We start from the raw sequence: 16,773 nt of genomic DNA on the forward strand, positions 1-16,773 counted from the left end.
AAAAAAAAAAAAAACTTTCAGAAACATTAGACAATAAAATAATTTATGTTTTGTAACTCAGAATATGTATATGTGTAATTTAAAAAAAAAAACATAGTTTTGGTCACAAGAAGACTTTTCCTATAAATATATATATATATATATATATATATATAAAGACTTATTACTCAAGGCTCTAAAGCAACCACTTATGAAAAAGCAATTTATTTATGTTCAAAAGAATAATAACAAAATAACCAAAAATTGATGTTGGATTGGATTTTAAATATATAAAAAAAATGATTAATTTCTATAAACACACACACACACACACACACACACATATATATATATATATATATATATATATATTTTACTTTTATGTTTATAAATTTTCAAAGTGATAATATACATATGCCTGTAATGAGTTTCTATGATAAATGAACAATGAATAATAAATTACAAAGTAATACATCTAAGATTAATTACATTTTAATCAATATGGACATAAAAATATATAATATATGGATATAAAATTACAATTAAAAAATAAATATTTCAATTATTTTTTTTAATTGAGCAGTTTAAATCATCAATGATATTAATAAAATAGAAAATACAATAATTTAATTTTTTTAAAGATTAAAATATTTTTTGAGATACCATGTTAACATATATATATATATATATATATATATATATATATTATTTGTGATCTAAATAAATTTGATGTATGCATATATATGTATATATATATATATATAGAGAGAGAGAGAGAGAGAGAGAGAGAGAGAGAATAAAAACAAAACCTATAAGCTAAAATATAGCTAAAATCATGTATTTTAAGAATAACTAAGAGAGCTGTTAAGAACAATGTGAGGTCTTATAGAAGAAGAAATATAAGAACTAAAACATCTTTAAAATTCAAAACTAAAATTAAAGATATAAGACACTTTAAATCCTACATAATGTACTAAATAAGAAATAATATGACTTCTATACTTTTGCTTGATACTATTACAGTATTTAAAAATCTAGCAAGGGCATAGCTTGTATCATAATTTCAATATTTATTAATATTGTTATCCTTGTAATGTCTATGGAGTAAAATATAGATTACTTGTTGTCACTAATAGTAGTAAATAATAGAGCAATAATAAGTCCAAGTATATTTGGTCATAAAATGAAGTAAAATCATTTCTAAACATGTGTAGAAATTTATTATTAATTTTAAATTTTTTTTATTAAAAAATAAAAATTAAAACATGTTGATTTTAAAAAATAATATTTTTAAATCAAATATTTATATAGATACGTTACACAGATAAATTTTAAAAAATTAAAGGTTTTATTGCAGTATTAACGAAGATTGCAACATGACATTACAAAGTTTTAATATATATATATATATATATATATAATGGTTAATATTGTATTTTTCCTACTTAATATATATATATATATATATATATATATATACATATAGTATGGTAGATTTGTCAATTATTGATAATTGTCTTTGTACAAATTCTACAAGAGATGGGAGTAGTAGCCACCTAATACAATGTATGTTTTATTTGATAAGCATTTAAAATAACTATTTGACAATCTTTAGAAATTTTACTAGCCCTAGTGTTTAGTTTGATGTGGGTCTACATCTTAAAAAATAAAATTTTTAATTTAATATAATTCATTCATTTTTAATTTTTTATATCAATTTTGCTGTGCATTTGTGATTTTATGTTTGTTTCCTCAACAACCAGTTCTTTTCATTTTCTATCAAATATTCAAGTTATGCAAAATATTTTTTAGAAGTAAATATTTATTCCATACTTTTTGAATTAAAAAAATATAATAATAATAATAATAATAATAATTGTAGCTACATATATTTTTTAAACATTGTTAAAAATAGTTACATTAATAACGAAAATTAAAGATTAAAATATGCATTTGAATAATTATTATGTTTATACTTTTTATTGGATTATATTAATTTTTAATTATTATAATTAAATAATTTTAAACTAGAAAAAACATACTCACACACACATATATATATATATATATATATATATATATCTTTTCTCTATTATATATTAATTGCCAGTTATCATAAATAGGTATGTTGCTTCAAAAAAATTGGTCAATTTTGAAAATAAATTCTACAAAAAATAATAACCTTAATTGGGCCTATGGACATGGATACAATCTAGAAGGTAGCTTTTAACTTTTGGGTTATTTTAACATAAATCTACAAGATACATGTTATCTCCATCTTTAAAAATCAAGTACATTATTGCACCAAATACAACTATGTCATTTTTCTTCATGGTATGTTATATTTAAAGTGGCACCTACAATTTTTTCCAATTAATTTACAATACAACCAATTATTGCCAATTTTATAGAGTACAAATTAAATATAATTTTTTACTGCATTTCTAATAGTTGTTTTTTATTGTTTCATTATAATATAAAATAAAAATGAAAATTATGCCATGTTAATAGATTTTTATGCTTTCATAAAAATCACTTTGACTGTTTGTTTGTTTGTTTGTTTGTTTGTTTTTTTTTGTTGAATCAACCATTGATTTATAAAAATTCCTACTTGCATGTTATTAATTCAATTTCAAGTTATGTACCACAAAAAATATAAAGAAAAACATTATTTCTCCAAGTAAATTATTTTTAGGAATTGGATTCTATCAATTTATTATTTATAAATTACCAATTACATTTAAAATTCCAATGATATATTATTTCGATGTAAAATCTCTTATCATCTCAAATTAGTTTTTCTTGGTTGTAGATTATAATACATACCATAAACATAATTAGTGTATTTGATCAAAAATTATTTTAAACTAACTCTCATATCATGATAACAATAATGGCATATAAAATTATGGCAACAGTCTTGCAAATCATTGAAGCTCTATCATCAACAAATAAAGAACAACAATCAACTTATCTACCAGTGGAGTATATTATCTTTCTTACATGTGCCAATATTCCAGTCCAATCCAACGTTTGCATTTACAAGGTGGCAAGGAGTTGTGTTATTGGAAGAAAATAGTATGTATATATATATATATATATATATATAAATATAGTGATGGTTTGAACGAGGTGGCAAAAATTAATGAGAGTATTAGTTGGGAAATGAGTATCCATAAGCAATAGAAAAAGAGTGTGCTAATTTTTCAAATATGTAATAAACATGTTTAATGCCCTGATTTTCATGCTTTTTTGTCTAACTTATTGTTTACAAATAAAGAACATAAGTATATTATACAAAGCTAGTTGCCAAAAATATAATTAGACTTTTAATTTGGCCAATAAAAAAGTGAATATTTGTGTATGTATGTATATATGTTTAAATCATTCAAATAGATAAATAAATACACATGATTACACATGATTACACATGGCATTATTTTTATAGAATTCTTTTATCCTTGCAATTTTTTTCTTCAACTACTATTATTATTATTTTTCAATCAAATCTATTAGTAATTTATATACCATATTGATGTGAATACATATATTTCATCAAATATAATACAACTTTTATTAAACTAACTTTACGTAGGCACATACACAGTACAGAGACCTTTACCCAATAATTCTCCATTCAGATGATAACTCAAGCATTAATATAATTTAATCCTCAAAAACAATTTGGACAAATCTACATCCAATGTATAGTAGTCAACAAATCATGGGATAAAATACAATACATATATATAGATACAGATAATGAAAAGTAAAAATTGACAGAATTCAGTTCTGAAATTAACTCTAAGTCCAAAAAAGTCAACCCTAAACCTGTACAAGTTTGATTGAGCAAATATACCCCCCTTGAACACTCTGCACCATAATACACACACAAATCCCTTTCAAATTTGAAATGCCATGAACAGTGCAAGAGATTCACATTCACACAGCTCCCTGCACCCCCCCCACCCCTCCGTGCAGACACATGGCCGCAAGGCGACAGTTCCAGAGCGACAAGATCGGAGAAAAGTCTCCCCCATCAGTGGTGGTGCAGATTCTATACCAGAGGGCGACAGATTCTGTCCCTGAAAGGGGCAGTTTGGCCTTGGGAGAGCCCTTAGTGAGTCTGGAAGCATCTGTGGACCCATTCACACGGGGCGAGAGAAGGAGTGAACTCCAGCCACCAGTTTGGGAGTACCTCTACTTTGTGGCCGTGAGAACAGGAGCCTAACTTGGTTGTGTGGGATAGTCCGTCAGGGCCGCTAAAATTGAAGAGCTTCTATAATTGGCTGGGAGCAGTTTGGGGTTCTGGAACTGGTGGTCTACTTCAAATAGCGGCCCTCCTTCGATCCCACCTGGTTGTCGTTACTATATATGGAAAGAGTTCATGGCAACTGCCAAAAAAACCCATGCCAGGTCACTAAAAGATTTACTGATCTTTCTTCTTTCTTTCCTTCGTCTACCCCCCTGTTCGCCTCTCTTTACTTTCCGTACTTTTACTTTATTTACTTTCTTTACTTTCTTTACTTTACTTTCTGTATCCTTTTTCCCGTTTCTTTCATTGCTTTTGAGATTGGAAAGGGAGGCACCATGTTCCTAGTTCTTACTATTTGTTGGTATGAGTAATTGTAGTATGACTTTGAACTAAAATTTAGGATGAAGTAATTTGTCAAACTAATAAAGGAATCGTGAAATGGATATTTAGAGTGGGTTTTATTAGTGTAACAAAAAAAAAAAGAGAAAAAAACGAAACCGGAAAAAAATAATTAAAAAAATATCAAAGTAGTTTATTGAATTGTAACTCAATTTTTTTTTGCATTTTTTAATTTGGTAAGATTTTTGTGATTTGGTTTTATATTTTTCATATATTTTAAATGTGTTTTTTATTTTTAAATTATGAGAAAAAATTATATAAAAGGGACTAAAAACTAATGAAAATTATTCGATTATATACATGCATACACACATACAGGGAATCAAAAAAATGATAATAAAATAAAATCTATTGTTATAAATGTACACACTTATATAAAGTTGTGTTATAGAATTAAAAAGTGACTCAACTAAACTCCTATTAAGCACTCATTTTCGAAACATCTTCTGTTTATAAGAGCTCTCGTGCAGAAATCTATATGAACTCAAATTATCACTTCCTTTCTTTAAAAGTTTTTCCTTTGGAAGAAATAATATAATACTCTAGTTTATAAAACAAAGTTATCAGTTTATATGCACATTTGAATTTTTTTTTTAAAAATGTTTTGGTCAAAATAAAATAGAAGTAAAAATATAGTTGATAAAGCAAAAGAAAAACATGTTTAAATATTTAAAGAGTTGTTTAACAATAACTTAATATGACTATGCAATCTTTAATTTAAAATAGTATAAAAAAGTTGAAAGTAATTCAAATGATTACATTGAAACGTCCATATTTTGAACACCAAAAAGGCATGACGAGCTATTTTGATTCCAAACGTAGTCAAAGTTCCAATGTGGGATTGCATTCTTTAAATTGAATATTTATAATTCATAACTTCTTTCAAGCTTGGAGCTTATGAATTATTTTATTTATCTAATATATTTTGATTCATTCTTTACTTTGATAGCCACCAATATTATCTTAATATCAATTACAATGTCTTTATAAATTATAAATATAATAAAGTATGCATCTATAAATATTTTGTGAGATAATGATCGATACAATTGTCCATGATTAAACAAATATTAGATGTATTCAATCTAGTTTATATCAAACTGTCATCAAAAAACTTTATGAGAGAGATTTTTGCATGTCTTCTAACATTATAATCAAATATTGGTTTTGGGTGGTTACCTCAAAATTTAATAATAATATTATTACTATTTTTATTTTTATTTTTTCATATTATTCCATTTCTTTTTATTATAAAAACTTCTCCCAACCAATAATCTTTACAACTTGAATCCATTTGTTCATTTACAATAATATATATATATATATATATATATATATATTCTATTCATTTGGCGCAGTTATGAGAGGCCATTGGAGCAAATGGATGATTATCATCCTATATTCCACATCTATGGACACTCCAATCTTCATGAAGAAAAAAGATTGGTCAACAATGATACTTTTCCAAAGCCTCTATGCCTTTCTTTGTTTTGGGATGCTTTTTATTTTTTTATTTTTTTTTCTTTTACTCCATTTTGTTTATGTTGGATTTCATCCTACCTTGCTTGCCTCTTTCTTCTTTATCTAGGTTTTTCTTCCATCTTCAAGCATTCCTTCATATGATGGACTTTGGTTGTAGATGACCCTCTTAATACATGGTTTGATTGCATTTTTACTATTTCTTATTACTACCATCATTTTAAAAACTTTGATGTAGTTTAATAAATATAATATATATAATTAAGCATCATTTTTTTAGAATAAAAATAAAAATATAAATATATATATATCTATATATAAATACATTATTGTATTTATTTTTTAAAAAATATTAAATAAATTCTTTATATTGAATTAAAACATGAGTGATTACAAATCATATAATATCCCAATTACTTATGTTACAAAGGTAATATTTTTAATATTTTTTTATACATCGTATCTATTCAATTGATTTTGATTTTTGTTAATTTTATTATATGTATTATTTACAATATGTATAATTTGATTAGATTTTGAAAGGATTGAAGAATGGTTTAGTTACTCAACAATCTTGCAAAAGATAGATAGGAATAAAATACAAGCCTTAAAGATTAATTTTGTAGTTTAAATATCTATCAACAAGAAGAATTTGAAGAATATAAATATATAAGTGAGACATTTTTCAAAGATAGAGGAAAGAACAAAAACAAGTAGATATATATTTTCAAAAATAAATTAGAATATGTGAGCCAAATTTTATGACTCACAATGCAGTTAGAATAAATATTAGAATAAATCAATGGAGTTAGGAAGAAAAAAGTTTGGATGTAGTTAAGTAAGATAAATTATTGAAAAAAAGTCTCATTTAGGTATTAAGAGTTGACTACAATTATAATGGTAGGTGAAATAATTGTAGTTTAAAATTAGATTAAATTGGAATAGTGGTGTCATATTGATAAAGTGGTAAAGAAAGGGATAAATAATAGAAAATTGATTACTTGGATCTTTAAAACTAAAAAAATATATTAAAAATATATTTTAAAAAATACATACTATTTTAAAGTAAAAATAGAATAAGAAAGAATTCTAAAATGACTCCTAATAATCTCTCATATGGTGTGTTCAGGACTTACAAAAAACAAACAAACAAAAAAAAAGAATCCACTGATTGGTGACATACTTTGCTAGATCGGTTTGGGTTGCACATGTTTTGGTTTAGACGATTTGAGACTAAGTAGGTTATGTCAACAATATTGGGCGGATGAGGTATGGAGCGCTAAAATTTGAATGCGGCAGAATTAATGAGCAAAGCAAGGCAATGCAAGGTGTAGTATGTAAAAGATGAAGAAGTCGAGCGACGATGGATTTGGTCAGGTACATGTATGTTGCTTAGAGAATTTTGTGCTAAAAAAAAAAGTAGAGATTATAGGATAGGGTGGCAATTTATACTAAAGTTGCATAGAAGATCAAATTATGATTTAGTTAGAGGGTGAATGAGAGAATCTAAGAAGAAAAATGTGAGTGTTATAACAACAAGAAGTTATTGGTCTTGGGCATAAAAGTAGATCCAGATCAATAGAGAAGGTTTTCAATTAGAAGAAGAAGGGAGTGCCAATTTTAGAGGAGCTTGAATTGACTAAAAGAGAAGCAACAATGGTGTTGTATTGAGTTGGTATTGATGGATCTAAGCTATACGGCCGTTTAGAGGAGGCGGTAAGATCAAGGCATTTTTATAAAAAAGAATCATAGCAGTGGTGTTGCAAGGACGTGGAAACAATCTGGTAGTGACAAGGACAAGATATGGCTTGGAAATTGATGATTATAGTAGATTGGTTGTGATTTGCAATATTGTTATAAGGTGATAGTTGATTTCCAGTAGTAATACAAGTTTGAAAGGATTTTTATATATATTTTTGGCATGATAATAAAAAATAGTGGTGTTGTGATCAATGTTTAGTATGGTTATTTCTTTTTTAAAGAAAGTAATGCAAATGAAATTCTCATGAGTTAATTACTAGGCATCTTAAATAAATAATAAAAAAACAAAATAAAAAATAAAAAAATATATAAAAATAAAAGATAAAAATAAATAAAATAAAATAAAATAAAATAATTTTTTTTTAAAAAATTTAAAAAATAAATAAATACATAAAAAATTTAATAAAAAAACCATAGATAAATAATAGTTAAGAAATAAAAAACATCTAGCCTTATGTAAGTAAAGTTACTCCACTAAACTACAAAAAACAATAAATGTAGGTTGATTTTGTTGACAAAATGATTATTGATAAAGATTAGGAAACTATAAACTTTTGAAACTAAACTAAGAAGAAAAGAACTGTTGACAAAAATAAGGGAGGTTTCATTCTTACCATTATTTACTATCTAATTAGGAACTACATATCAGCATTCTATACAACCTTCAATACATGTCTAACTTGTAGGATACATATCTAATTTTTAAGACAAGCTTTGCATGTATATGCCACATATCCAACTTATACTACAAATAGCCAATATGTGCAATATATGACCAACTTATTAGCTAATTTTTCAACCTATCAATGACTTGTAGATAAGTATAAAGACAAGGTCACAAGATATTATCAATTTTATTTATTTTTATCTATTTTTATATAATTATATTATTTAAGTAATAATTAAAATAAATATATATATATTTGTGATATTATTATTTTTTAGAAATGAGTCCAGTAAAGAGTAGTGATTATATGTTGAAAAAGCTTAAGATGCAAAAAATTTTATTTTTTACATAATTTGAGTTTTTTTTTTTTTTTTTTTTTTTTTTGAAATTAATTGATAGGTCCTTTGCGTCATTGATAGTATCTTATACCAAGGTAGAAAGACCTCTTCAAAAAAATCTCTATTACATTCTCTTGAAGGCTTTAACAATTACAATGTCTTATTTGATAATTCATTAAATAATAGTTCTTGAATTGAATTTGTTAGAAATAATTTTTTTTATCTCTTTAGAAGTAGAAATATAATAAAACTAAAATCAATAGTAGAAGATGGAATAGAATCTTTATTGAACCTTTTTTTTTTATAACAAATAATTTTTTAATTCTTCATCTTGATTTTGATTGATGTTATTAATAAAAAACTTTGACTTTTTTTTATTGTGTTTACAAGATTTATATATGGCTCTCATGTATATTTATTAATATCATATCCATGCCAATGCATAAAATATTTTAATCTATTTTAGAATTACCTTAAATAAAAGATATCTTTGATTTTAGATTCTTTATTATTATTCATTTTTATAGGAAGAAATGGCATTTATCTTCTTTTTAGGATATTCATTGTCTTTTATAAATTAAGAAGAAACATACAAAATATAAGATGGATCTTCATAGATTTTGGTAGATGTAATTGATAAGCAAGTAAATTGATTTGTTTATAAATAATAAGTGATTTAAATCTATAAAAATCCAACTTTTCACAGAAGTGATTAATCTTAATAATATCCCTTGACAATCCATGATACTAAAATTGAAGATAAAAAGTCTAAGATAATTTTATATCTATTTTTAATATCTTGAAAAATATATTTTTTAAACCTTGATATAAATTAGGATATTCTATTGAATATAATATCTCTTGACAATCTATGATAGCAAAAAATATTGTTGAAGAAATTTTTTGTTGTTTCTTTACTTATGATAGATTTTGTATATGGTAAAAAATATGTCATCCTAGTAGAACAATCTACTGTCATAAATATAAAGTTATAAAAATTTAAAATTGAAAGATCTATAATAAAATCTATAGAAACAAAAGATTATGGTAATGCTATAGGTAGTGGTTGGAAAAATTTGAAGGTCAATGTCAAGAAATTTTTGATATTGAATAAATATCATATGTTTGTATAAAGTCCTTAATTACCTTCTATATTTAAGGCCACCAAAAATATTTCAAGATTAATTATAATATTTTTTTATATCTAAAATTCTTTAGCCAATAAATAATATTAAATAAAAATCTTAACGAAGAAATGTTTCAATGAACTTATCAATGATTCAAAACATATGCTGACATAAAATATTTGAGATTCTTATGACATATATAAACAATAATTGGATTAGAAGTGCCTTCTAGATAATAACATCATTTTTGAAATGAATTTATATGTGCAAGAAGTTTTTTGTTATGGATCTTATAGTTGGTCTTGGCTATTGATTTTTTTTTAAAATAAAAAGCTATTAGGTGAAGTTTGTCATTTTCTCCTATTTGTGATAATACCATATCAAAGATAAATTCTAATGTATCTATTTTTATAAAAATATATTTAAAAAATTAACACAATATAAAATTGATATAGGAATAAAAACTACTTTTAAAGCTTTAAATGTTCTTTTAACCTCTTTATTCCATTCAAATTTGTCTTTATATATCAAATATGTGAGTAGATTTGTAACTTGTTAAAAAATTGATAATAATTGAAAAATTCCAAAAAATATAAGATATATTTTTTTTTGTACTTGGAATCTTTGAATCTACAAAAGTCTTAATTTTCTTAGGATCTATTATCAAGCTATTATTTGAAGTAATATGTTCTAAGAAATCAACTTGAATCATATAGAGTATACAATTTTTTTCTTTTAATATATAATCTTAGATGTCTAATTTTTTATAATATACCATAAATATAATATTTATATTTCTTCTATTTTAAAAATAGATTCAAATGTTATTTAGATAAGAAAAAATAAAAAAATCTAAAAAATCTCAAAAATTATTATTCATAAAGTATTAAAAAGTAATTGTTATATTGGTAAGTCCAAATAGCATGATATTGTATTTAAATTTTTCATACTTGATTTTATAGTCTTTTATTAATTTTTTAATTTTATTTTAATATATACTAAATTTTATTTTTTTAGCTCTATTTTTATATAAATCTTTGCTTGATTCAATAAATCAAATAGTCCAAAGATTAAAAATAAATGAAACCTATTTTTGATGATAATCTTGTTGAATCTTTAATAATCTAAAAACATTTGTAATGATCCATCTTTTTTCTTCACAAATAAAATAAGAGCTCCTATTAGAGATTTTGAATGGTATATAAATTTTTTAGTTTGGTAATCATCAATGTACTTATTGACTTTAGCAAACTCATTTTGTGATAAATAATAGATTAGTTTAAATGGTGGTTGAGTTTCTTTTTGAAGGTTAATTGAACAATCATAAAGAAAATACTCCAAAATATTATATATATATATATATATATATATATATATATATATACCTTAATAATCATGATATTGAATTAGAATGATATTTGAAGTCTTTCTACTATTACAATTGGGTGTGGTATAAATAAGAAAAGGTGATCTTTTTTTTGTAGCTTAAAAAAAAGCTCTTATACCTATAAATAAAGTTTTGGTTACACTAGATTTATGACTTTTTATTTGATTAAAAAAAATTCTTAGTTATGTTTTGAAAAAAGTTAAGACTACAAGATATACAATCTATCAAAGAATTGTATTTTTTTAGCTAAAATAAATCTAAAATATTAAGATTAAAAAGTGATTTAAATAATTTAAATATTACAAAGCTATTTTATATATTTATTGCTATTTAAAAGGATTTTATGGATAATATTTCTAAAAGACAACAAATGACCATCTATGACTTTTGCATGCACATGTTCAATTATCTTTATTGTTTTTTTACTTTAAAAGTATACTATGTCTTTTAATATAGTCTTCATTTAAAAAGCAAGCTGAAGCTTTTGAATTAGTAAGATAGATGCTTTGTGATTTTTAGTTCTAAATCAAACAAAGAGAGAGATTTAAAGAGAAAATATAATTTTTAATTGGTATTGCATAAGATTTCAATTATTATCATGTTGTAACAAAATCATATGGTAAAAGATAAAAATATGGATTTTATTATAAAAAATCCTATTAAAAAGATGTAATAGTAAAATATAGATAAAAGATGGAAAGGTTATAAAAAATTTTAATATTGATATTTTCTTTCTATAAAAAAATTATTTATCTTATATGGCCATAAATAAGATAAAATAAATTATATTAAAAAATAAAATAATATAATTATATTTACAAGAAATTTAAGAATAGTTTTTAGCAAAATTTACCTTCAAAAATTAAGAATTGATATCAAGAGAGGACCAATTGTAAATTAGGATTGAAAGCAAACCTCTAGGCACAAAATTGTGCTTGTATAAAATTATGTGGTAATATAATTATATGATAAAATTAAAAATATAGATATTATTATATAATAATTTAATAAAAAGATATAACAAAAAAAAATAAGGATAAATAATAAGAAGGTGTCAAAGACATGAATTGGAAGAAGATGCATAAATTTGAAAAATCTATGTTAAAAGAAAAGTGACAAAATAGTAATAAAGTAATATGTATATTAAAAAAAATTAGAATGGCTAATGCCAAAAGAGAAGGAAACTAGAGATTCTTAAATCTATACTAGAAACAAGAAAAGAGTTGACAACAGTGAAGATGGCTTCATTCTTGCCTATCTAATTAGGAGCTATATGGTGATGTTCTATGAGACCTCTTATATGTGTTGACTTTGCAGGACACATGCCTTAGCTTACAAAGAAATTTTTTTAATGTATAGGCCACATAATTAGCTTGTTCTTCAAGCTATGAACATGTGTGGCACATGGCCAACTTGTTGATCACATTTTTAACCTAAAAAGTCAATTATAGATATCTATACAATCAAAGCAACATCTATGAAGCTTCTAAGAAGCTTTTATAGAAGATATTATGGAATTAACCTACTTTTACTTACTTTTGTCTAAACCATATATATAATTATTGGTTTACATATGTATATCTATGAGAGAAGGTAGTAAAAAATTTAATCTTCATGTTAATTTTTTATAGAAGAGATTTCTATTTATTTTATAGGAGCATAAATGAGCCAAATTAAAGTGAATAAAATAAGTAATTAATATAGATACATTAAAAAAATAAAAAATAGATTTTAGCAAAAATTTCTTTATAATATGAAGAATTGATATTTAAAAAGTATGAATTATAAATTAAGGTTGAAATCAAATCTTGAGGTACAAAATTGAGCATCTATGAAAATTTTGGAATTCTTTAATTAATTAAAGAATGGGATTTGAAAGTAGATAAAAAAAATATTTTTTGAATATTAATTTTAAGTGATTTGAGTGAGTAATGGTGAGATTAAGAGATTTTGGCTTTGGAATATTAGTATGAAGGTTAGAAAAGGAGGTTGGCGAATATCTAAGTAGATTTTAGGAATTATCTTCTATTTGGTATTTGGTACATTTTAAAATAAGAATACATTTAATACAACATAAGTGGTGAATCCAACATAAAAGCTTATAGTAGAAGGTTTTAAAATATGTTTATTTTTATTTTTATTTTATATAAAAAAAACCAAGAAATTTAAAGGAGCTATAGAAGGAGCTTCAAGTATAGTTGCAAATAGAACTTCAACTAAAAGACAAGGTTCCTATATAGATCCAATCATTAAAAAATAAGTTTCAAGCTTTTACATTGTTTATATAGTAACAATAAAGCAATAATTGTAGGAAAGCTTAGACAACTAAAGTATTAGAAGCAATGGTTAACAAAATTGACAAATTTAATGGAAGAGATATTTCAAAGCATTTAAGATGTTATATTGGAAAAATAGAACTAAATTGGATTTTTGAAAAGAAGATGATTTAATTAATTGGACTTGTTATAATATCAAAGATAAGAGAATATATTACATCAATTATGAAGCATTACGGAAGTTGATAGAAGACATTTTTACATACATTAAAAACAAATGTTTTTTAGAGGACATTGATTATGTTACTAAGAAATCTTTTTTAGACTAGATTGAGTGGTCTAACAAGAATTTACAAGCAATAAAGCTATTAAGGGAGTTTTAAAGATAATATTCTTGATTATCAAAGGTGAAAAAGTTAACATTGGAGCCAAATAAGATTAAATTATTTCCTCAAGTTGTTAATAGTGAATTAAAAATAAAATTAGAATTGTTTCTTGAAGATAAAAAAGAAGATAAAGGATTGACAACAAAGTAGAGAAATATTGAAGATATTGTAGATTTACTTGCAAAATAAGAAAAAAAAAGACAAGATTAGTATTTCATGAGTAATACAAGCATCTAAAATTCAAGTTTATATGGCATAATCGACAATACCTATTGTTTAATTTTTAGTATCTATATCAAAGTAAAATGATATGGAAGTTAAAAAAATTATACGTGGAATATAAAATATTTAAATAAAATTAATAAGATTTAAAGAGAAGATTTTTATAAATAATTTAAAGGCTATTTTTAAATAATGGTATGTACAAAGATACATTTGGTGTAACAATGGTTTTCATACTAGGAAGGATTGTAATGAATTTAATGACATAGTGCAACAAAAAGTTATTTTTTAGAAAGTTTGAAAGGTGGCATTAAAAGATATAAAAGATCTTCAAACCAATTTTGGCAAGGAAGATATGAAAGCATTGATTTAAGACTATTTGATAGTGTATAGAGTAGCAATATAAGAAAGTATAAGTTATGGTGCTAAAATAGATAGAAGCATAGAGACAAGTGAATTTTGGACTTTTTTCATTTTTACAGTATATAAAGAGAAGATGCCTTAGAAAAAATTATTGAAAACTAGTACTATAATATGTGGAGTAATAAGTTGAAAAGATCATATAGAGGTTCTTTCAATTTATTATATATTGCTAAGAAGCCTTGATAGAAAAAAAGAGAAGATTTTTTTTTTGATGATGCAAGAAAAGAAATATTTTTTAAGAAGCAAACCTTGAAGAAACAAGGCTTGTGAGACGACTTGACAAGAATTTTCAACAAAAAATATTTCAACAATATTTTTAAAAAATAAAGATAAATTAATAAATTATTTTTTTATATTGATGTAATAATAGATTTAACAAGGGTGTTGAAAGAACGTATTTTAAATGTTAAGGTGGAGTTCACATTGAAAGAGATTTTAGAAATTACAAAGAAAGAATTTCATCATGTTATTATTGACAATATTAAAAAGAAGAGACAATTAGTAGGTGATGTTGGAATGAATCATGCAATTAATGCAAGGATATACAATTATGAAGAAGAGGTTGATAATTATTACATGCACTCAATAAATAAAAAAAATAGTTATAATCAATAAGTAAATTTTGAAGATTATAGTGATAAAGAAATAGAAACTTTAAGCCATTATACTTGAAAATATTAGACAAAGGCAACCTCAAAAGTATTAATGAAGGTACAATAGAAAAATATTTTCAATCAAGTAATTTTCTAATATTAGATTATGTCATTTAAAAAAAAATAAAAATTACAAAAAATAAAATTTGAAAGTAATGTTATAATAAACTTTATTTTTGATCCTAAAGTTGAATAGCTTTGAGGATCACAAATTATACTTGATTGATGAATCCTTAAAACTTTGATCTTATACTATCAAACTTTTCAAAGAAGGTAATTCTAGGTTTTTTAATATTTGAAGAATATTCTATAATTAAAGAAGTAATATAATTTGATATAAATATTAAAGTAACTCCAATTATTTCTATATCTTTATTTTCTTTCAATCTTATTACTCTTTGTAGTAGTAAATTGAGTTAATGCATTATAAGCATTAATTTTTTTATTTATTCTTATATTTTTTCTATTGCACTCTTTCTTTTAATAAGCTTTGCTATAATAAAAAAGTGAAAAAAAAGATGTCTAATATCACTCAAAACAAGTAGAAGAGAGGACTTGAAACCAAAGAAAATTTGAAGAATAATATTAGTTTAGAAGTGGATATTTTACAACTTCTAATACACTTATGTTTTATTAAGATAAAAGAATAATATATTATTAATTAAAAAAAGAAAAATTATAATATTATAAATATATTCTTGAAATTTTTTCAAGGACAAGAATTGTAAGAATGTAAATAAATAAGTGAGATATTTATCAAAGTAAGATAAAAAAATAAAAATTCTAAATCTTAAATTTTAAATCTTAAAATTTTAATATAAATCTTAAATTTAAATTATAAATTATAAATCTAAATCTTAAATCACAATTCTAAAATCTAAAATCTAAAATTTAGATTCTAATCTTAAAATTATTATTATTTCCAATCTTGAATTATTTTTGATTGTAATTCAAAAGAATTAAAATCAAAAAATTTAAATTCATATAAATATCCATTTAAGATATTTCTTCTATTAATTTATTTTTAAAATATTTTTTAAATTTAATTGATATCTTAATTAATAAAACATTTTTTTGGACTATATTTCTATTTTAGATTAAATTTTGCTTATGGCATTTGTCTTTTTTATTATAATATTAAAAATTAAATATAAGTATTGAAGATTCTTTTAAAGTAATATGTAGTTTAATTATGTATAAGAATTACTCTACTTTAAAGAGTGAATATATATCAAAGCATCTAAATGAATGGATCCATATTTATTTTTAAATAATATTTTTTAAGGTCTGAATTTTTGATGTATTAATTATAGAATAATTTAAAGATTTTTATTTTTTTCGACATGTGGTTGTTATCTCAATTTGAAGTTTGTAGTTTGTTTAATTTTGGTTTATATTTTATACTCCATTTTTCTATATAG

Source organism: Physcomitrium patens, chromosome 18 (assembly GCF_059467195.1).
Source record: "Physcomitrium patens ecotype Gransden chromosome 18, ASM5946719v1, whole genome shotgun sequence".
NCBI lineage: Eukaryota > Viridiplantae > Streptophyta > Bryopsida > Funariales > Funariaceae > Physcomitrium > Physcomitrium patens.